We start from the raw sequence: 21,460 nt of genomic DNA, 5'->3' as shown, positions 1-21,460 counted from the left end.
CTATTTACAAATGAGATAAGCAGGCTCTGAATTTTTTGAAACATGAAACAGAAAAAAAAAAAAAAAGGCAACCTTGTGTTTCTGAGTGGTTCTGGGGAGCTGTACACAGGCTCTGCAGACAGATTTGCTGGGCTAAAGCCCCACTCCCCCATGGGAGTCCCAGGGAAGGCCATGGGTACGCCCCCCAGACTGGGCCCAGTTCAGCCCCGCCTCACTCCCCTCCGGGCCTTCCTCACAGGCTGATCCCAGCTTCCCTGTGATGGAAACCTCTCTGCCCCCGGAGTCTTCATTGTCAGGCTGACTCTGCCCACTTCCCCTGACACCCTAGGGCTGCACCTCGTTCTCCCCGCCAGGCCGGTCCCGGGCTGGGCACTGCTCACAAGTTCTCTGTGGGTGGACCCTGTTCATTCCACTGTCAGAGGACAGGAGGAGGGGGGCTGTGGGCAGGGTCTCAGAAGCAGGGCAGGCTGGACCGAGCCATCCTCAGCTACTGGGCTGGGTGCCGGCCCGGGTACTAAGCTGGGGCACAGGGGACCCCCAGCTCAGCCCGGATGGGGATGGAAGCACGGGAGGGTATTGTGGTGTCAGGCTGCATTTCACAAGTTGGGCTGATGGGCCAGATGGTGGCATGTTTAATAGGGTAATGACCTAGGGCAGCAGCTGGGGGCCTTCAAGCGGCCTAGTGTGGTCTGAGGGACCCACAGGAGTGGGAATGGAGGCCAAAATCCGCTCTTGAGGATGGACGAGGGAAAGTGGGAAGGGAGTGGTCCCCTGGGGCCCTGGGCTGAGCCGCTGGCTGAAGGTCTGGGGACACCCACCCAGAACCAGAGAGGGGGCCAGCCAGGTGGTGGGTTCCGGGAGCCTGGTGGGCTCCTGCCCGGCAGCCTGGTCTCGCCTGGAGGGCAGGCCGTGGGGAGCTGAGTCTCTCCTGGGGGTCTGTGCTCCTGGGAGCCACCCAGGCTTACCACCTCTGGTCCAGGGGGCTTCACAGCTGCAGAGGCCACCTCACCCCCTCTCATCTCAGGCACCTCATCCCAGTGTCCAGCGCTGGCCAGGGAAGGGCCGGCTGCCCCTGACCCTGGGCTGGGGAGGTCATTGGGCCCCCCTGAGGGTGACGTCAGGCCTTTGCATCCTGCGGGCCACAGCTTCCCCTTCCCAAGCCCCACATGGGCTTCCCCTTCCCGACCCCAGCGCCTTCCTGGAAGTCACGTGGTCCACGGGGTGGGGGCCAGAGGCTGCCAGGACGCGAGGGTTTGGGAGGGAGGAGGGCAGAGAAGGCTCCTGTGTACAAAATACCCACCTCCCCACCATGAGGGCGGAAGCCACCCGAAATAGAATGGGTTGCTTTCAAGTTCCAAACTGGGCTCCGGGGGCTGAGGGCAGGCCTGTTTGGATGTAAAAATAGAAACACGAGTGTCTGCGTGGGCCCCGCATCCTCCACCTACGGGGTTGGTGTTTTAAAATAGATCTTCCTAGTGGGGCCTGCCTGACACCCGGTATGTAGAAAATGTACCCAAACAAACCTCTCGGAAGCAAAAGCAGCAGCTGATCTGGGCTTGGGGGTGCTGACGGAGGCCCGCAGTCACGGTGCCGCCCGTGGGGAAAGGGAAGGTGGGGGGCGCTGGCCGGCCCTTGAGCTGGCCTTACAGCCCCATGACTCCATTTTCCTCCTGCCCCGGGGCTTTGCAGAGGCTGTGCCCCTGCCAGGGAAGCCCTCCCAGGTCACCAGGGCCAGCTCAGGCCCGCTGGCCGACGGGCTGTAGGTGCTGACCCACGCACTCAGGCCAGGCCGGTACTGGGCAGGTGGGTGCAGGCCCTGCCCTCCCGGTGCTCACAGCAGGCAAGCCGGCTAGAAGCCCACGGGCTGGGCCACCACCCACTGAGGGCAGCCTCCGAGCAGGAAGGGCCCTGTGCTGGGACCCAGAGATGGCTGACAGGGCCCTGCGCCCAGGAGCCCAGCCGGGCGTGGGGGGCGTGGTGAAGAAGTGCCGCGACTTCTGTGCCGCGTGGTGGGCGATGCTGGGATGTAGGTGGGCGCCCGGGCAGAAGAGTTGGCGGACCAAGCGGCCTCCTGTGGCCGGGATGCTGAGCTGGCTCTCCAGGAGCGATGCAAGAGGGAGGAGGCCGCGGGGCAGAGGGGAAACCAGCGGCAGGAGCCGTGGCTCGGAGTCTGGACGACACGCCCCATCTCTAGCCCAGCGCACGGTCATCCTGTGAGCCACCCTCTGCTGCCCGCTCTCCGGCCCTGGCGCCCATTCGGCTGCCCTCCCCTTTGGTTCCAACAAAGGCAAAACACACCCACCTCCCGCCCAGGGCAAGGCGGTGCGAGAGAGCACCGGGGCCGGGCTGGGATGTGGGAACAGCCTGGAGCCCAAGGTGGGTGGCCCCTGCCCAGCCTGTCCTCCCTGCCAGGGCACAAACTGGCAGCGAGTCCCCTGGAGCGGGTCCCAGCCCCGGGCCCTGGCCTCACAGCCACCGCAGCAGCCAGAGCCCCTCCGCCTCACTCCTCTCCCTCACCAGCTGGGCTGTGGAGCCAGAGCCTCTGCCCAGGGCAACTCCCAGTGGCCTCCCCTTGGAGGGGCTGGGGTGGGTGGGAACTCGTTTCCCGCCGTCCCCAGCCAAGTGGGCAAGCTGCCAGAGGGTACAGTGGTGCAGCCCTGGCCCCGGCCCTGCCCAGGAACGGGCTGCCAAGGTGTTCCGAGCCCCTCCCTCTCCCCCCAGGCAGCCTGGTGAGCAGGTGCTGGGTACCACCAGGGGGCCACTCCCGGGGCTGGGATGGGCCAGAAGGTTGAAGCTTCCAGGGTCCTCTGGACACGGGAGCCAGTTGGGCAGCTCTGCCTAAATCTGCCGTTTCCTTCCGGCTGCCCCTTGTGGCCTTTGTCTACTCATTCACCAACCACTTACTGAGCATCTACTCCATGCCAGGAAAGCACCGAGGCCCCGGGGACGCAGCACGGTCCCAACTTTGGGAGATGACACTCCAGAGGGGGCCTGGCCATAACACATACAGAGATACAGGGGTTCAAAGGGGGCAGGGGAGGGAGGGGACACGAGGACCGTGGACAGCCTTCAGAGAAGTGAGGGGTGTCTAACAGCATGATACTGAAGCGGAGATGAGGGAAGTGAGGAGGTGGACCACGCAGGGATCTGGGGGAAGAGTGATCCTGGAGAGGGAACGGCGAGCAAGAAGGCCCAGAGGTGGGACGTGCCTGGCGTGGGAACCGGAGAGAGAACAGCGGGACTGCGCAGGCGTGTGCCCCCAGGGAGGACTCGGGGTCCAGAGTGGAGAAGTGACATGATCTGACCTCGTGATTAGATGCCTCTGGTGTGACCATAGACACGGCCAGGCCAGGCCAGGAGTGGGGAGCAGATGAGGAGAGATGGGGCAGGGAGGGGCCGAGAAGGGACAGGATTCGGGGTGTACTTTGCAGACAGAGCCACTAGGACTTGCAGACAGACCGGCTGGCCAGAATGGCTCCGAGGTTTCGGTGCCGAGCAGGGGAAGGCTGGGAGAATGAGGGGCTGACTTTCAGATGTGTTAAGCCTGTGATGTTTAGAGACACCCAGGGAGAGCCAGTGAGTAGGCCGCGGATCGTGAGCATGACGTGGGCAGCGCAGAGGCCGGCAGTGACTTTGGGCCTGGTCAGGGCTCACCAGGTGCCGCTTAAAGCCCGAGGCTTTTGGGGAGGCGATGACCCCTGGGCTGGCAGCAGATCGTGCCCTCCCTGCCCTGATCTTAGCAGGGTCCTGCCCCTAACCCCAGACTGCAGCTGCCTCTTCATGTTCTGGGCCCTGGTGCAGCCCACCAAATCAGCAGCCATGGCTACTGCTACCCAGCGGTGGGTGTGGTAGGGGTACAGGCCCTGCTCTTGGTTGTCCCGAGAATATGGCTCAGCTGTCACCTGCGTGCCTTTAACTTGGACATGCTCTGCAGAGGCCCTCCACACCTCTCCCCTGGTCAGACAGGGGTCTCTGCTTCACCTCTGCTCACCTGCAGCGCGGGGCCTGCCTGCACACCCTCCCCAGAGGGGAGACCCTCCTTCTCACCCACACCAGGCCTGCCAGCTCCAGTGGGAACCCCCAGGGTGCCCAGCTCCTCTGGCCTCTGCCTCCTGCAGTTCCTGACTCGACAGCCTGCTCCGAGCTGCCCTGAGGTCCTAAGCAGGGTCCCCTTCCCCCACAGGGCTGGGGCTGCACTGGAACAACGTAACCTGAGCTGTCGGGTTCCCTCCAAAGTGGAGGCTGCACCCCGTTTGGAGGTGAGTTTGCATTCCTGGGTGATAATTCTCTGGGGCACCGGGTCTGTCCAGACTGTCTGCAGTGACCCTGATGGTGAGGCCTCTCCGTCCTGGTCTGCCCTGTCTCCTCGGAGCTTGACGTCTGAAGCCGGCCCCTGCTTGCTCCGCCCTGTGGTCGTGCCCTGGCTGGAGGCACTGATGTCCCCCTCCCCAGTCACCCACCCCGGGACATGGTGACATGGTGGAGACTGCTCATGCGTTCATCTGCTCCCTCCCATGAGTCACAGGGGCGGGGACTTCCCTGCATCCTCTCAGGGTATCCGGCACCTCCGTGCAGGGTCTGCTGAACCAGACATCAGGGAGCACGTGTCCAGCCCCGAGGTAGTGAGCACTCTGTCAGGGGCTCCAGCCCGGCTGAGCCAACACCAAGCCTCTTCCACGTGCAGCCCTGTTCCAAGAGCGAGGTGACCACGTGGGGTGCTAATGGTGGCTGAGCCCGGCCACCTCCATAATGGCCTCTGTGGGCTGCAAGGGGCAGGATTTCAGGATCTCTGGGGTCCAAGTCCAGCCCTGAGAGCCAGGCTGTGCTGTGAGTGAGGGGTGGCCCTGGGCGAGGCTGGGTGAGTGTTTGTCAACCCTGGGGTCTGAAGGGCTGGGGTGCTGGGCACTCTGCTTGCTCCCACCCTTCATCAAAATTCTCCTGCCACCTCTCCAGCAAATGGCCCTCCCCCCGCAGGTTTTACAGATGGGGAAACCGAGGCCCTGTTGGCTAAATACTTTCCCATAGCCTCGCCTGCCTCCAGCTGTCCCTCCTTGGCTTTGTCTTTCTTCTCCAGTGGTCCTGCCTTGGTCCTGGTCTTTTTCCAGTGGACACAGCCACTTGGCTCTGGCCTTTCCCACCTCCCCCCACTCTCAGTTAACTTCTCTGACCCTGAGTGTGCTGCTGCAGCCAGGTCTCCTCTTTCTGGGGCATGGGACCCGTTGTTGGGCAACTCTGGGACAACGGACAGTGACATGGCCCAAGTTCTGTGCAGCTGCAGCTCTGAGCACCCCGATAGCCTGGCTATGCCTCGTCTAGCGTCTCAGGGACCTCGGCCTCAGCATAACCCAGATCCAGCCCCTGGATGCCTCCCACCCTGCCGGGTTTGGAGTAGCTGGTCCAGCCCCTGGATGCCTCCCACCCTGCCTGGTTTGGAGTAGCTGGTCCAGCCCCTGCCATTGCTGCCCTGCTGGACTCTGGCCCTTCATGCCCAGTGCAGCACAGAGGGGCAGACCTTGGCCTCCCACCCGGACAAGGCTCAGCCTCTGCTGGGCTGGCCTTGTGCTCTCCCTCCCAGCCCCTTCAGGCCCCGGCCAGATCCTGTCCTTCCCCTGCTCACAGCTTCCTAGGCTCTGGGACCAGGGATCCCATCCCCTCCACCACATCATGCCCCAAGCCATTGACCTCTGCCCTGGAAGGCTCCGGTCCCCTACAAGCTTGTTGGCCTTGCTCCCTCTCCCAAGAATACCTTCACTCTATCTCCACCACTTACCCCACCCCTTGGGGCTCCCCTCAGGAAGCCATTTCCTCCCAGAAAGCCCTTTCCCCTACAGGATCTGACAAGCCCCCTTTTCCCTAAGCCCCTGCCCCTTAAACAGGGTAATCTGGGTCTAAAGCTGGACTTGTGTCCCCCCTCCCCCCATGGCTGTGGGGAAGGGCCTTGGATGGGCGCCTCCCAGGAGGTAAAATTTAAAGTACCCTGTTTTCTGGGCCTCGCACTCTTGGAACCAGAACCCTGGGCCCTGGGAGTCCAGACCTGGTACAAGGGCTGTGTCCCGGTTTGGAAGTGGCTGAAAAGTGCCCTAGAGACCCTTCTGAAACAAGGACGAGGTTCCAGAGGTTCGGTTCCCAGCGAGCCCTCTTCTGCCGGGGGCAGGGGAGGGGTCATCCCCTGCCCCTGCCCCTGGCCTCCTGACCTGAGTCAGACGCCGCCTCCTGCTTCAGGATCAGGATCAGTGGGTTGGGGGGCAGCGCCTTCTCCAGTGGGGCCACCAGGTGCCACTTGCATTTACGGCGCATCTATTGTGTGCCGTGCAGGGATGGCGTGTCCACACCCGCAGCCAACTCCCGCCTTCTCCCCGGGACCAGGAGTGGGGAAAGGTGGGGGTTCCCCGGACTCCGACGTCTTGACCCCCACCCCGCACCCAACCTCGAACTCCGAGGGCTGCGGGCTGCGTCTGGGACCTCCGCCTTGCAAAAGGAGTTGGTGGGATGGGTCCAGGGAGCCCGAGGAGGCGGGGCCAGGTTCTTTGGGAGGGGAGTCAAGGGGCGGGGTTGGATGGAAGAGGCGTGGCCCGGAGCCTAGGGCAGGGCCAGGTCGAAGGGGCGGGGCCGGGCGTACGGGGCGGGGCAAGGGGTCGGGACGGGGCCAGACAGAAGGGGCGGGCACAGCTCCGGGCGGGACCTGGCTCCTGGCTACCCGCCGGGAGGGCGGGAGCCTGGCGGCCCAGCCGGGAACCGCCGCCGGGACGCAGGACCCGCGGGCTGGGAGCAGAGCCTCGGCAGGTAAGGCACGGCAGCGGGCGCGGAGGGACGGGGCGCGATCGAGTCTCCCGGGCTGGCCGGAGTCCCCGGGGCCGGGGTCCTCTCCGTAGGGCGGGCGGGGGGCGGTCAGCTCCAGCGCGCGCCGGGCCTGGCGGCGCCACTGCCCGAGGAAGCGCGCGAGTTCGGGGGTGCGCGGGGTGCACCCTGGAGGCCTAGGGGCGGGGGCGAGGGCGTCGCGTCTGTCCCGCGTCCCCCTCGTCCCTCTGGCCTCCGCTTCCCCAGGCCCCTGGGGCTCGCAGACCGCCGCAGGCCCCCATTACACGACCCACACATCCCGGCCTCCGAAGGCCCGGGCGGGGAATTTGCTTCCACCTCCTCCCGGTAATCCAAACTTTCCTTACCTCAGCCCGCGCAACGAAGGGTGGAGAAAAGCTGCCTGTTGGAGCTGACTCACACTGAAGTGTGAGTGACTGATAGCCCAGTGACCCTGGGGCTGTCTGCGACTCTTATTCTGGGGGACAGTGAGTGTCAGAGAGTTGGGGGTCGGGGACAGCCGTCCTTCCACATGTGGGCCGGCCCCTCCCAGCAGCCCGGCTCTTTCCTGCTGCTCTGGGCCTCTGCTTCCCCTGGTGAAGTGCTGACCGTGCTCCCACTGGGGGTGTTGAGGGGGCCTGAGCCCCGCTGCAGAGTGCAAGCCTGGAGCTCACTCCCTCTGCCGCCCTGCTGGACCCTGAGCGCCTCACAGCCTCTCTCTGTGCCTCGGTTTGCCCATCTGTCAACCCTGATGACGTCCGTGCCTGCTGGTCAGGTGGCCATGCTGAGTAAAGGGCCCCTCTAAGTGACCCTGGCCTGGGGCGGGGTTCCGTGTGGGACCCCTGGGATTGCCGAGTCGAGGACATGCATGTGATCTTGCTGATGAGGCAGGTAACCAGACCCTAGCACAGAGGGGGCTCAGGAAATGTTACTTGCAGTGATGATGATGTGTAGAATTTTTTCACGACAGTTTGACAGCCAAGGGAGCATGGCAAGTCCTGGAGTCAGCGTAGATTTCCAGGTTTAGGTCTAGCCCGGCATTGACTTCAGTGTAACCCTGGGTCGGCCCTCTGCCCTCTCTGTCCCAGGCTCTGCGAGACCGGAGAAGGGGGCTGGGCTCCATTATCTCCTGGCTCTCCTCCTACTGTGTCCGATACCCAGGGCACCGGCGCAGAGGGCCCTCTGGGAGTCAGGGCTCCACTCCAGGTAGACCAGGAGGCCAGGATGGGGGCTCCAAGGTGAGAATTCTGTCAAATTCCCCTCCCTCCCCCACCGCCCCCCTCCCAGCCACCACTCCATTACTTGGCTCTGTGCCCCATATTGGGGCACACCCTGGCCAGAGGGGGCAGGCAGAAGGACAGACAGGTAGATGGCCCAGGCGAGTCCCTGTTGGCCATCAGGAAAGAGGGGTGCTGACAGAGGGCCTGGCCTTTCCGGGGAGTCCCTCAGGCCTGCAGAGTCAGGGAGGAGCCCAACAAGGAGGCCAGCCTGGGAGAGAGAGGAGGGTGGGCGGAGCCAAACCTCCCTTGGCCCTTCCTGTTCACATGGACAGAGGAAAGTGAGATGCTGAGTCAGCCCCCACCATCCTTCCCCCAACATGGATGCCCGCAAGCTTGCAGGCCTACATGGGGGAAGCCTGAGGGAGCACAGAGAGACACACACAGGGGCTGGGTCCTGGCTTTGAATCCGGCTGCCACCATTTACTAGCTGTGTGATCTTGGCCAGGGGGCTTCACACTGCTGAGCCTGTTTCCTCATCTGTAAAATGGGGGTAGTGAACCACTTTCTGCCTTATAGGTGGTTTTGAATGTCCAGGCGCTGGTGGTGGCACATGATTGGTGTTCAGTAACTGTGAGCCACTGGGGGTGCTTTCCCTGGCCCTCAGGGCTGGAGAGCAGGGATAGCTGGGCCACCTCTGCTTGGGAGTGGGGGTGGGGCTGGGCCTGGAGAGATCTGGGGCAAAGGACAGTCTCCTAGGTCCCTGCCCGCTTGGGTCTCACGGCAAAGGCCAGAGTCTCAGGAGTGGCCAGGCTCAGGGAACCACCTGGGTCCTCCTGGTTTCTGTCCTTGAAGCTCTATCATGGGACACCAAGGGTCAGGGACTGGCAGGCCCCACTCTCCCCTCATTGGCTGGCTAATAGATGGCCTCAGTAAGGCCTGGGCATGCACGTATGTGGTTCTCTGATAACCCCAGGGAGCACGGTCAGCACCCGGCAGCCTGGCTGAGGGAGGTGGGCGGCAGGTGGCCACTGAACGCAGGGTTTGCAATCAGCAGGAGGGCTGTCTGAGCCATGCGACAACCATGAAGGTAGGAACAGACTGAGCCAGAGGCTGGCAGCGGGGAGGGTGGCAGACCAGTTTGACCAGAGTGGCCTGGTGTGCACCGGATGTGGTGAGAGTGTGGATGGGGGCGTGGATGAAAGTGCACAGGGGCCTAGGCAGGGAGAGGGGGCTGTCAGGACGCTGAAATCCTACCCACAGGTAGGTGGCCTGTCTCCAAAAGGCCTCTGGATCTCTCCAGTGGCCCTGACCAGTCGTCCAAGAGCTGGGGACAGTGCCACATGTGGGCCACTAAGTCCCAGAGGCGGGGAGGGGGAGCATTCTGGGCTCTTTGTAGCCTCAGGCAGGCAGGCTCAGCAGCGCCCACCTCCTGGTCCTTGCCTGCTGGCCTCCGGGAAGGGTGTAGGCTTGGTCGCTGAGGCAGTGGCCTGGGGAGGTCGGTGGGGCCTGAGGGGTTGGCAGGGCACTCTCGTGGTGCCTCCTTACCACCCCTGGGCCTAGGCACCGGAGGGCGGCCAGGATGATGCCGAGAGAAATGGAGCTGCCTCTCAGCCACGGCCAGGAGACCTGAGCCTCCTTAGTGAATTACACTTCTCCACCCTCAAGTGATAGAAGCCCCTGGCTCTGGGCCACACTAAAGGATTTGGGCTTGGGGGCCAGGCTCCTGAGTTGCCCTTGAACTCCAGGCGCCATCCCAGTGAAGTGCAAAACAAGGCTGGGCCCTCATCAAGGAGGGGGCCTCATGGTGCTTGAGGTCCCCCCACTGCCCTGCTTCTCCCCGGGCGGCAGAACTTCTGAGGTTCCAGCTTTGGGGCCAGCTGCAGGTTAGCCCCTGCCCGTCCCCGTCCCAGGTCATGAACCACGCTGGAACTTGCTGGCAGGACTGGCGCTTCTTTCACCCGGTCCCCAGGTCCAGAGGCGACTGATCCTTGGCCCCCGTGGGCTAGCCACAGCGGGCTCCGGTGCTCCTTGCCTGCTGGTCTCCGGGAAGGGTGTGGGCTCGGTGTCCGAGGCAGTGGCCTGGGGCGGTCGGCGGGGCCTGAGGGGCTGGCAGGGCACCCTCCTGGTATCCGTACTCCTTCCCCTGCAGCTGTGCTGCGATTCCAAGAAGTGCCCTCTGCTTCCTTGTGAATCAGACGTTTATCGCATGCTGGCTGAGCCCAGGGTAGGGGCGGCCCACTGCCAACCACGTTCCAGGCCGCTGGTTGGGGTGTGGGGCGTCTGCCTGCTGGAACCTGCAGAGGCAGGGGAGGTCCCTGTCCCCAGGAGCTGCCAGGCTGACGGGTGAGCGCTCCAAGTTGGCTCCATGCCTGCTGGGAGGAGGGTGGGCTGCCCCACGGCTGGGGGCTGAGCCAGCCCAGGGAAGGCTTCCCGGGGGCTTCTTGGAGCCAGCACAGCTTCTCCCAGGAAGTAGTCGGGGGCCGCATTCGCAGTGCTGGGGCAGCCTGTCCCCTTCACGTCTCGGGGACTCTCTGGACTTCAGGTCCCTCCTTGTGAATTGGGGTTAAAACAGTTATAACTCATGGTGTCCTCGGAAAAGTTAAATGAGGTGCTGCAGAGGAGGCCTCACTGTGGGATCTTGAGCCCTGTCCCAGGCTGGGGCCTCCCTGCCCTTGACCCTGCAGCTCCGTTTGGGGGATTTCCTCTAGCCTTGCCCAAGGGGATGCTGTAATCTGGCAACATTGTTCTGTGGCATTAGAGAGCTCTGGGTCCTCATACCCCGGCTGCCCCTGTGGTCCCAGCCCTACTGGCTGCCCCCTGCAAGGTGATGTGAGGTCAGGGGTCGACCTAGGGGCCTGGAATACCAGGGTAGGCCTTGGCTTGACCCCAAAGCCTTGGGAGCCAGGGGCAGCACCCACAGTCCACTTAGGGCCCTGGCTGGGCGCCTGGGCCCGTGCCACCCCACACCGAGCTCTGCTCCTGCGGCAGTGGTGGGTGCCCTTCAGAAAGCTGCTGCCCCCAGACCTCTGCTCCTGTCGTTCATGTTGGGTGCCCTGTGTACCAGGCCCAGGGCCAGGCATGGACAGGTCGCAGCTCAGCCTGTCTGGCCCACCCTGCCACTCTCTCCCTCGGAAGCAGTTTAATAAAAGGCATAAGTGTCTGTCCTGCTTGGTGCTCAGGGACCCTCCCTGGTCCCTGCCCCTGCTTCCTGGAGCTAAGTGCCTTCTACAAGCCCCAGCCCGTTCCCTGGTCACCTTGTCTACCTGTCTGCTTCTCCCTGCCCAACCGGGGACTCATGAAGGACAGGGACACAATTGAGTGCCCTTGCCCAGCAGTGCCCATGTGGGCCTGGCCCAGAAGAGGGACGACCCCCTGTAGAGCATCCCAGGAGCTCCCACAGACCTGAAGCCCAGCGTGTTTACCTCCTGCTTCCACATCAGAGACACAGGTGCCCCGTTATCCTCGAAGGAGTCTGCCACCCGGCTGGTGACATTTCCAATCAGATCACAGTGGGTGGTTGTGCTCTGGCCTTGTGTGAACCCCTCCAGGTTTCTATCACGGCCCCCTGGCCGTGGGCTCCAGCGGCCGCAGCCCTTAACAGTCACCACTGCGGGCACCTGGTCTCAGGGGCCCCAGCAGTGGTTCAGACGGGGAGACAGGCGGGGAGTCTGGGGCGCTCCACCTTAAGTGGAAGCCGTTCCTTTCTCCTTGGCTGTTCCTTCCTAGAGACACACGTTGGGGCCAAGATTGCGGTCAGCCTGAGCTCCCCTGACCCACCGGCCACAGCGGAGACCTGGTCTTTGGGTCCCAGAGACCCAGTGCCCCAGATGGCGCCTGGCAAGATTAGATCTGCCACCAGTAGGAGAGTGGTGGGGAAGGAGCCAGAAAGGCGGGCCTGGGAGCCCTGCGTGGACAGGTGGGAGGGGGAGGGGGGCATGCCAGGAAACTCACCTTGTCTCCTGAGGAATGTCGTCCGTAACCCCAGCTGCTTCCTCTCCTCCTATTTGAGGCCAGAAAAGGAAGACCCTTTCTCAAGGGGCATAGCAGCTGGCACAGAGCCGCTGGGTCCCCTGATGGCCAGGCAGACACAGTGGTGGGGGCCGGGCCCTGGCACGCAGGTCAGTGATCAGCTGGTGGGTTTGACCACGGTGGGCAGGGGACGGAGTGGCCGCGTCCCCTGCCCTTCAGCACAGGACGAGAGGCGGCTTCCCATTGCCATCACCGTCTGGCCTGAAACCTCTAGGAGCGCAGGGTGGCCGTTAGATGCTGGGCGGGGTCCATGGTAGTGCCCGGTTGCGAGCTGGGTGCACGAGAGGGCCTCAGAGCCCCCAGGGTCAGCGCCAGACCACTACAGCCTCCCTGCTGAGCCACCCAGATCTTGGCGGGGCCGAGGGCACTTGGGGACAGAGCCTGAGCCTCCCGCAGGAGGTATCACCACCACGTACCCTCCAGCCCGCATCTCGGGAGCTTGTCGATGCTGTGCTGCAGCCCCACTGACCAGCCGGACCCCACGAAGTCCTCCCCCAGGCCCCCCACCTCCTGACTTCTCTGGAATCTCACGCAGGGGGAAGGATATGTTGCTCCAGGGGACCCCACCCTGACACTTCGCTGCACCAGGGCTGGGGCCCCCAGTGCCGGCTCCGTGCCACACAGCGGAGCTGCTCAGGTGTGGGCCATGGGGGCAGGAGACTCTGGAATCACTTCCCTTCGGGGCCTCACCAGGACCCAGCCTAATCTGGTTCCAGACCTTGGGCTGCAGCTGCCAGAGGAGGCCGATGCCTGGTCCTTCTGTCAGAGGAGGTGTCCCGGACCTGAGGGTGGGGTAAGGGGGAGCCCCAGGCTGCACGCAGGGCCCAGGTTCTGGCCCAGCCGGGCCTCAGCGCCAGTGGCCCTGGTGTCCACTTGCTATAAAATGGAGTGAGGCATGGAGCCCATGCCTCAGTTGCCCAGCCATCCTGGGGTTCCTGGGCACCAGCCTTGGAAGGTTTGCCACCTGGGACGGGAGCTGTCTGAGATCAGCCTTCCGTTCTCTCAAGAATGTGCCCAGGAGGGTGAAGTTCTGTGGTCAGTGGTGGCCGTGCCTGCTCTGGGGGCAGGAAGTTACTGGAGAAGGATGAGTGTTGAGAAAGAGACACCCCCCACACACACACAGGACCTAGGAGGCCCTGCCCCAAGCCCAAGGTTCCTGCCAGCCAGGCACCAACATGTAGTTGTTCCAGAGTGAGGCCTTGGGAAGCAGGAGGGGACAGCCCCACCCCAGTGGCCTCCGAGTTGATGCACCTGCCGCCTGGAGGACCCGCAGGGGCCCCTCCCCACAGGCAGCCCCAGGCCCAGCCCTGCGGAGGCAGCAGGCACGTCCTCGCCCTGCAGGGGGCGGCCCCCAAGAATGGTGTAGGAGGTGCCATTTCGGGTAGGGCCTTCTTGGGGTGGGAGCAGGAAGTGGGCAGAAGGGGCCAGGCTGAGAGGTCGGGCATGGGAGGGTTTTTTTTTTTATACATTTATTTATTTATAAATTTATTTATTTATTTGTTTATTTTGGGCTGCGTTGGGTCTTCGTTGCTGCGCGCAGGCTTTCTCTAGTTGTGGCGAGCGGGGGCTGCTCTTGGTTGCGGTGCGGGGGCTTCTCATTGCGGTGGCTTCTCTTGCTGTGGAGCACGGGCTCTAGGTGCCTGGGTTTCAGTAGTTGTGAGACGTGGGCTCAGTAGTTGTGGCTCGCGGGCTCTAGAGCGCAGGCTCAGTAGTTGTGGTGCATGGGCTCAGTAGTTGTGGCTCACGGGCTCAGTAGTTGTGGCACATGGGCTCAGTAGTTGTGGCGTGTGGGCTTCAGTAGTTGTGGCTCAGGGGCTCTATAGCACAGGCTCAGTAGTTGTGGCACACGGGCTTAGTTGCTCCATGGCATGGGGGATCTTCCCGAACCAGGGCTCGAACCCGTGTCCCCTGCATTGGCAGGAGGATTCTTAACCACTGCGCCACCAAGGAAGCCCCCATGGGAGGGTTTTGAGCAGAGGCTGGTTTGTGGTTTGAAAGCTTACTCTGGGGTCTTAAGACTGCCTCCTACCCCCCACCGCACATACCCGCACCGCAGCAGGGGCTGTAAGGAGCTTGGGCAAAAGCAGGTGAATCGGACCTGCAGGAGGGCTAGGTGTGCGGTGGGCGCAGGGGTTCAGCTGACCAGGGTGGAGTCAGTGACCCGCGCTGAGGGGCCGCCAGGGCGGGGGAAAGGCAGACGTGGGGTAGCACTCGGCTCTGGTAGTACTGACTCTGCCCTCCGCCCCCCGCACCCCCAGTCCTCATTGCTGGCTTTTCTGGCGACAGTGGCGTGACCCCATGGCTGTCTCCCTGGGGAGGGGGAGGGTTTCCCTATAGCACCACCGAGCCGTGCCCCTCCCCAACCCGGTGCAGGCTGCCCCAGCCCGGTGGCAGGTCCCCAGCCAGGAGGAGGCCTTAGGGGCTGGCACTCGGGAGCTTGACCCCTGGCTCTGCTGACCACCAGAAGCCACCTTGCCTCTGGGAGGCTGAGTTAGGCTGAGGGTTAGATGAGAGGGTTTGCCTTGTCCACAAGGGCCCCGTGGGCACTCTGCCTGTGGGATCTGGGGAAGCTTTCTGAGGCTGCTGTGCCAGTGGAAGGGGCTGGGCCTGGAGGAAGGGAGCAGGGGGAGGAGCCTGAGCAGAGGCCCTCTCCTCCAGCCCTGCACTGGGCTCTGAGGTCCCCTGAGGGCACCACTCCCCAGCCTGGCTGTGGGGCATCAGGGTGTCCCGGGGTGACCTAAGTTTGCAGGGTGGGGACGGCACGAGGCAGTCAGGGAAGGCGTGCGAGCCGTCCGCCGTGGCTGAGCACCAACGGGGTGACGGCCTTGAACCTCAGACTGAGCCCAGTTGCCTTTGAGAGTTGCCTCCCAGCTGTGGCTGGGACAGTGGCTCAGAGAGAGGGGCCGGGGCGCAAGATCCTGCAGGACCACCGGCCTTGGGAGGATGGCAGGATGGCTGGATGGAGACAGCCCTCCCCCACCCCCTCCTGTCCCCTGTCCTGTCTGTCAAGGCTGCCCAGGAGGGGCAGGAGAGCTGGGGCTGGGCCCCTTTCCCGCCATCCTGGGCCCACCGCCAGACCCTTCTTCTCGCTGGGCCTCCGAACAATGGGGCAGTGTGAGGGCGCCTGGGAACAGTCAGGCCAGCCAGGCCCCCTGTGGGCCCAGCTGAGGGGCTCGGAGGGGAGCCAGGGCCGTGAGTCATCCATCCAGCGCCTGGCCCAGGGCTCCCAGGCTGAGGAGGAACAGCTTCTCGGTTCCCCACACCGCACCGCAGGGCCGGCCTGCTCCTCCTTCCCTCTTTTGCCCCTCTGTCCGTGCCTCTTCCTGCGGCCTCTGGCTCCCTCCCTTCTGGGTGTGCCTCTGTCCAGCCAGAGACCCAGGCCTGGGAGTGGCTGCGGCCTGCTCCCCCAGCCCCCGTCCACGGCAGCCCGGCGGAGGGGCTGCCCCGTCACAGGGCGCCCCCCCCACGAGCCTGCGGGCAACCCCAGGAAGTAGCCAGTGAGAGGGCAAGACCCTCCTAAGGCCAACTTAAAATTGACCAAGGAACAAAAGGTGAGCAAAAGCAGAAACAAGGGCTTCCCTGGTGGCGCAGTGGTTAGGAATCTGCCTGCCAATGCAGGGGACACGGGTTCGAGCCCTGGTCTGGGAAGATCCCCCATGCCGCGGAGCGACTAAGCCCGTGAGCCACAACTGCTGAGCCTGCGCGTCTGGAGCCTGTGCTCTGCAACGGGACAGGCCACGACAGGGAGAGGCCCGCGCACCGCGATGAGGAGTGGCCCCCACTTGCCGCAATTGGAGAGAGCCCTCGCACAGAAACGAAGACCCAACACAGCCAAAAATAATAAATAAATAAATAAGTAAAAAAGCAGAAACCATGCAATAAAATTAAAAACTCAGAGAGTGAAGGTTAATCAACAGCGTCAAAGAAAAAAATGTTTGAAAACAGCCTAAAAATATTAACACTAGGGGGACTTCCCTGGTGGTTCAGTGGTTAAGACTCTGCACTTGCACCACAGGGGGCGCGGGGTTCGCTCCCTGGTCCGGGAACTAAGATCCTGCAGGCTGTGCGGCCAAAAAAAAAAATTAACATTAGTGATAAAAGGATAAAAATAAATGGATTAAAACTGAAGAGACACCAAACCCTAAAATGCTGAAGTGAGAAGGAGGGAAGGGACCTTGTGGTATGGACTTGGCCTTGACGGGTTCCAGCCTGTGGCAGGGTGGGCAGGAGACCAATACACCTCTGGACAATTGGTGAACCAGGTTCCTAGGTGAGTGAGTGGTCCAGGGACCCCCAGAGGTATATGGAGGAGCTGAGATGCGGGGCCACACCTCATGCCCCTGGGTCCTGATGCCCTTTGCCCTGACCCGGGAGCCCTGACTTGGTGAAATGCTGTAAGGTACTTAGGAACTTTCTGGTTCCTGTGGTCTGAGGGAGGCCACCATGGCACGAAAGATCCTAAAGAGATGAGTAAAGGAACAGATGTTACTAGTGTCAAGGTCAGTGCCCCTGGTGGCCTACCCTGGGATGCCCCAGCAGGTGGTTGCCAGTGTGGAGGGCTCGTACAGCTGCCCTGGCCTGGCACTGGCGGACAGCAAGTGTCCCTGCAGCGTGCCTGTCAGGGCCAGCCTCGGCTCCTGCGAGTAGCAGTGGGGCCAGGTCTCTCTGGATGCCTCCTCTCACCCCAACCCCAGGCCCTTTGCACAAGCTCTTTGCTACTCAAGACACTTTCCATGTGATCGTCTTGTTTGGCTATGGCGTGCGGATGCTGGCTGATGTGTCACCCCATCTGGGTGGAAGCATTGTCACAAGGATGTGAGTCAGAGGTGGCTGCCTCCCCAGCAGATCCGGGGGTGAAGGGTGCAGCGTTTGCTGACAGGTGGCGATGCCCTGATGGCCTCCCTCTGTCCCAGTACCGGTGGCAGTGGTGAACAGGGCTCAGGGTGGGGGCTTGTGGCTGGGACAGTCTCCTGACCAGCTCCCCCTGGGCTCTGGGGATACGTGTAAAACAGAAGCAGACTCTGAATTCACGAGGACAGGCTGGCATGTGCCCGCATCCCCAGTCGTGTGTCCCGCCCCCGTGTGCCCCAGCCTCCTGGCCAGAGCCTGGAGCCCTCCTCTGGGCTGCTGGGTTCTCTGCCGGGTGGGAGCTGGCATCCTTCCTGAAAGTAGGCCCTGGGGCTCCTTCTCCTCCTCATGCCCCTCAGAGCCAGGCTTGGCAGGAAGTGCCAGGCTGCATGGTGTGGGTGAGGTGGCCCCGGCTCTGGGCCACATGGGTGGTGCTGGCTATGTGGCCACTGCTGCAGCCCACTCAGCCTCAGCTTCCTCATCGGGAGAGCAGGAGATGGGCAGCTGGGGACTGAGTGGGCCATGGGGGCTGACGGCTTGGCACTGGGCGGACATTCCCAGAGGGTGCCCCCTGCCCTGGCCCACTGACTTGGCCCTCCTGTCACAAGAGGTTGACCGTAGACAGGAAAGCGCCCCTAGCCTTCGTGACCCCCCTGCCTTGGCTTCAGCAAGTGGGGACGTGTCCCCACAGGATGTGACATGTACATGTGTCCCCAGCAGGGTCTGGCTGGTGGTAGCCTGTGCTCCTGAGGCCTGGGGCTGATGTCGGGGACCAGACCCTCCACCGAGGGCCAGGCTCTGGAGTGCTGAGGAAGCCACAGTGACATGACCCAAGGAGCATGCACGGTGGCCGCTGGGAAGAGGGTGGAGCGGGCTGGGTTTGGGGAAGTCCTGCCCTCTGCGTGTTCCTCGTCTTCCGGGAGTGACCTCAGAGGAGATGGTCTGTCCCCTTCTGGGCCACCTGACAACGGGGCTCGGCAGATTCCAGCCCAGCCACACCCCCTTGGCCCCTGGAGGGTGGGCAGCAGTGTTGGGCAGCCTGGTCTGCCTGGGCTCGGCCCACTGGGCGCTCGGGGCCTGAGGGTGCGTTGTCCAGGCCCTACACCTGCTCTGCCGGTGCTGGTTGCTGGTCGCTTTGTGGGCAAGGACGGTGAGAACAGTGAGACTGGGAGAGGTCAAGTGCCTGGCCGAGGTCACTCTCGGGGTGTCCAGGCCTTGCTCAGTGGGTGGCAGAGCCCCCACACTAGGCATTGTCATTGCAGCCAGAGGCCCCCCAGGGATGGAGCAGTGGGGGTCTTAGGGAGAGATGAACGGTTTCATTCAGTGAACGAGCTCCGTGATGGGACCCCATGCGGAGTCGGGAGTGTCCAGCTAACGAGGTGGGATCTGTTCATGCTGCAGGAGGTGCCCAGGCCAGCTTCATGCTGGGGACACTGCAGGGGACAGACACAAGGAGTGGCTGTCATGTCACCCCCCATCGAGCTGTGTTGAAGGAGGGTCAGAGAGTCAACAGACAGGCTGAAAATGCCGCAGTCAGTGTGGCCCTGCATGTGGGTGGAGCCTACGCAGGAGAAGGGCAGGGGCTGTGTGTGCAGGTAGCGGGTCTGGACGTGGGGCGGAGGAGGCAGGGGTGGGACCAAGGGGAAGGGAGATGTCGCTCCAGGCCGAGCACAGCACTGGGCAAAGGTGTCCGTCACCCTCGGGTGGAATTTTCAACCCTGGGAGCGTGGCTCAGATGGGGCCAGTGGTGAGCAAGGAGGCGGGGATACTCGGGGCTCCAGACCCACGGGGGCAGGATGGGAAGGTGTCGCCTGGCTTTGAGCAGGGGCGGTTGAGAGCGCTCTCCCTTCCTGACGTGACGGTGACGACGGCGTGGCCGACGGAATCCCTGGAGTCACCCCGCCCCCCAGCCATGCCCGGTGGTCCTCGGGACAGCCCCGCACAGGAGCTGTGGGCCGCAAGGTTAGGACTGAGCCCATCCTGTCCCCAAGGAAGCCTGTGCCGCCACCACCGCGCCGTCCTGCCTGCCAGGGTCCCGCGGTGGAGCAGCCCCGTCCTGGCGGGCGGGCCTGGGAACCTGCGGTGCCCGCGCCGTTTGTGATGCGCAGCCGTGAGCGTCCGCGGGCAGGCGAGGGGCCAGGAACGCGGGGGTGGACCCGGCCCACACGTCAGCACTCTGGAGAGCTTTTTCCTCAAGCAATTGAAAAGTGGAAACTTGCCGGTGTCATGATGAACTGAAGTGTGAATCCTGAAACGCCTCTGCTGGCTTGTGGTTTGAGACGAGAGAGTGACGATGCTAATCTTTGCTTCCCCCAGACCGACCCCCACCCACCGTGGCCGTATCCAAGGACAGGGACCCTGGGCCTGGAGCCCCTGCCCAGCCGTCCTCCCTCCCACCCACACGCTGCTCCTTCCTGGCCAGGCCCGAGCTCCCTCCTCCCCAGGGCTCTGCTGTGTGTGTCCCGCACCAGGTGTGGGGGGTGCAGCGGCCCCGACTCTCTGAGGGGCCCCGGCTCTGCTCCCCAGGCTAATCCAGCCCTCGACCCCGGCCCTTGAGAGATGTTGCCCAGTTTGGGAATGTTTGCTAGAGGCAGAGACACCAGGCCTGGAGAGGAGGGCCCCAACTTGCTATGGGGCGGGGTGGGGGACATCCAGGGACACGTGGGCTTTACGAGTCCTCTACGGGGACAGAGCTCGAGGGCCGAGGGTCCCAGAGTAGAAACCCCATTTGGCCACCACCCTCAGAAGCCCAGGCTCCATGTGGGCAGCTGTGCACGCGGGCCTCTTTCTGCACTTCCCCTAATTCCCTTTGCCGCCGACACAGGAGTGGCTGGACTGCCTCTCGCCTCCACCCTGGGCAGCCCAGAGGAGCCCCTGGGGGCCTCCTAGACCCCAGCACACTGCTGTCTTCGGGGGATGCTGGCCTGTTCTCTGTTTTGCAATGAGCACACTCCAGCGCTCACCCACTGCTGGCCGGCGGCTTACCTCACCAGGCAGGGGTCCTGCGGCCATGGGACTTCGCTACAGCCACTGGGCATCAGTTCCTGGTGGGGGTCAGATGAGTGCTTCAGGCTGGCTCTGAGGTCCAGGCATGTGCTGGTATAGCCACATCAGGGGTACGGCCGTGTGTGTAGATGTGACGCTGGACCCATCTGTCTACCCATCCATCGGGCTCTTGGCCCCTTCTGTGGGCCAGGCGCTGGGCTCTGGGGATTCAGCGGGACCCAGGCCCATGCGGAGCGCTAGGGATGCATACACACGTGACACCCTGGTGGGCAAGGCTGTGCCATTGACCTGGAGATTGCAGAGGAGGGGTGAGGTTCTAGACGGTTCTGTTTTCAGAGGATGAGGGAGCATTTGTTGGAGAGGATATAGTTTCCAGGTGGAGAAGATTGCACGTGGCTCAGAGTGGGGCACGGTGGTCCTGTGTGACAGGCCCAGAGTCGAGGGCTCAGGGCAGCAAGCAGGGGCCAGACCCCATACACTCAGCCAGGGAACCAGCCTGGCCTCTGCTTCGTGGTGGAAATGGCCGGACAGAGCCAAGGAAGGGCTGGCCAGGGGTGGGAACCAGGGTCAGGAGGTGGGCCCCGCAAGTCTGGTGGGTGTAGGCTGGGGGTGGCCTCCGACCCCGTGCACGGGAAGGGTGGGAGGTGGTGAGGCCGTGGTGGGGCTGTGGAAGCCCAGGGAGGCCCAGTCAGGTTTACCCTATCCAGCTGGATGCCCACGGGGGGCCTCACACAGGGGGGGCCTCACCCTGCTGGCACGCCCAGGACTTCAAATTGACTGTGAGTTCATCCAGGGGAAGAACTTCGGCGAGTCCCCGTGTAAAATAGTTTCCCACGGCTGCCCTAACAAAGTACCACAAGCTGGGGGCTGAAAAAAGCAGAAATTTATTCTTACAGTCCTGGGGCCAGACTCCAAAATCAAGGTGTCAGCAGGGCCACGCTCCCACGGGAGGCTCCAGGGGAGACTCCTTCCTTCTTTGTCTTCCAGCTTCTAGTGGCTGCCTGCAGCCCTCGGCTTCCTTGGTTTATGGCCACATCACTCCAATCTCTGCTTCTGTCTTCACATCACCTTCTCCTCTGTGTCTTTTCTCTCTCTCTATTTTTACTTTTTAAAAATATTTATTTATTTATTTATTTATTTATGGCTGTGTTGGGTCTTCGTTTCTGTGCGAGGGCTTTCTCTAGTTGTGGCAAGTGGGGGCCACTCTTCATCGCGGTGCGCGGGCCTCTCACTATCGCGGCCTCTCTCGTTGCGGAGCACAGGCTCCAGACGCGCAGGCTCAGTAATTGTGGCTCACGGGCCCAGTTGCTCCGCGGCACATGGGATCTTCCCAGACCAGGGCTCGAACCCATGTCCCCTGCATTGGCAGGCAGACTCTCAACCACTGCGCCACCAGGGAAGCCCTCTCTTTTTATTTTTAAGTTTAAGGCACACAGCATGATGGTTGATTTGCATATATTGGAGATGATTACCACGATAGGTTCAGCTAACATCCATCTTCTTATACAGAAACAATAAAAAGAAAAGAAAAAAGGGAAAAAAATGTTTCCTTGTGATGAGAA

At 62.9% G+C, this 21,460-nt stretch overlaps 1 protein-coding gene across 2 annotated transcripts in view; it reads left to right on the top strand.

Annotated features, from left to right (window-relative positions):
• Positions 1-6,651: 6,651 nt before the first annotated feature.
• The window catches only part of SH3BP2 (SH3 domain binding protein 2), a 36,045-nt gene continuing 21,236 nt past the window's right edge, over positions 6,652-21,460 (top strand). Inside the window, exons 1-2 of one of the 2 annotated variants that reach the window (XM_082464373.1) lie at positions 6,670-6,783; positions 7,169-7,224. The gene's annotated coding sequence lies outside the window, so the exon portion shown is untranslated. Of the gene's footprint in view, positions 6,784-7,168; positions 7,225-21,460 lie in introns of both variants that reach the window. The other variant, XM_082464369.1, reaches the window with a different exon arrangement.

This window comes from Balaenoptera physalus, assembly GCF_965194825.1.
Source record: "Balaenoptera physalus genome assembly, chromosome: 5".
NCBI lineage: Eukaryota > Metazoa > Chordata > Mammalia > Artiodactyla > Balaenopteridae > Balaenoptera > Balaenoptera physalus.
This window is presented reverse-complemented; position numbering and strand designations above follow the sequence as displayed.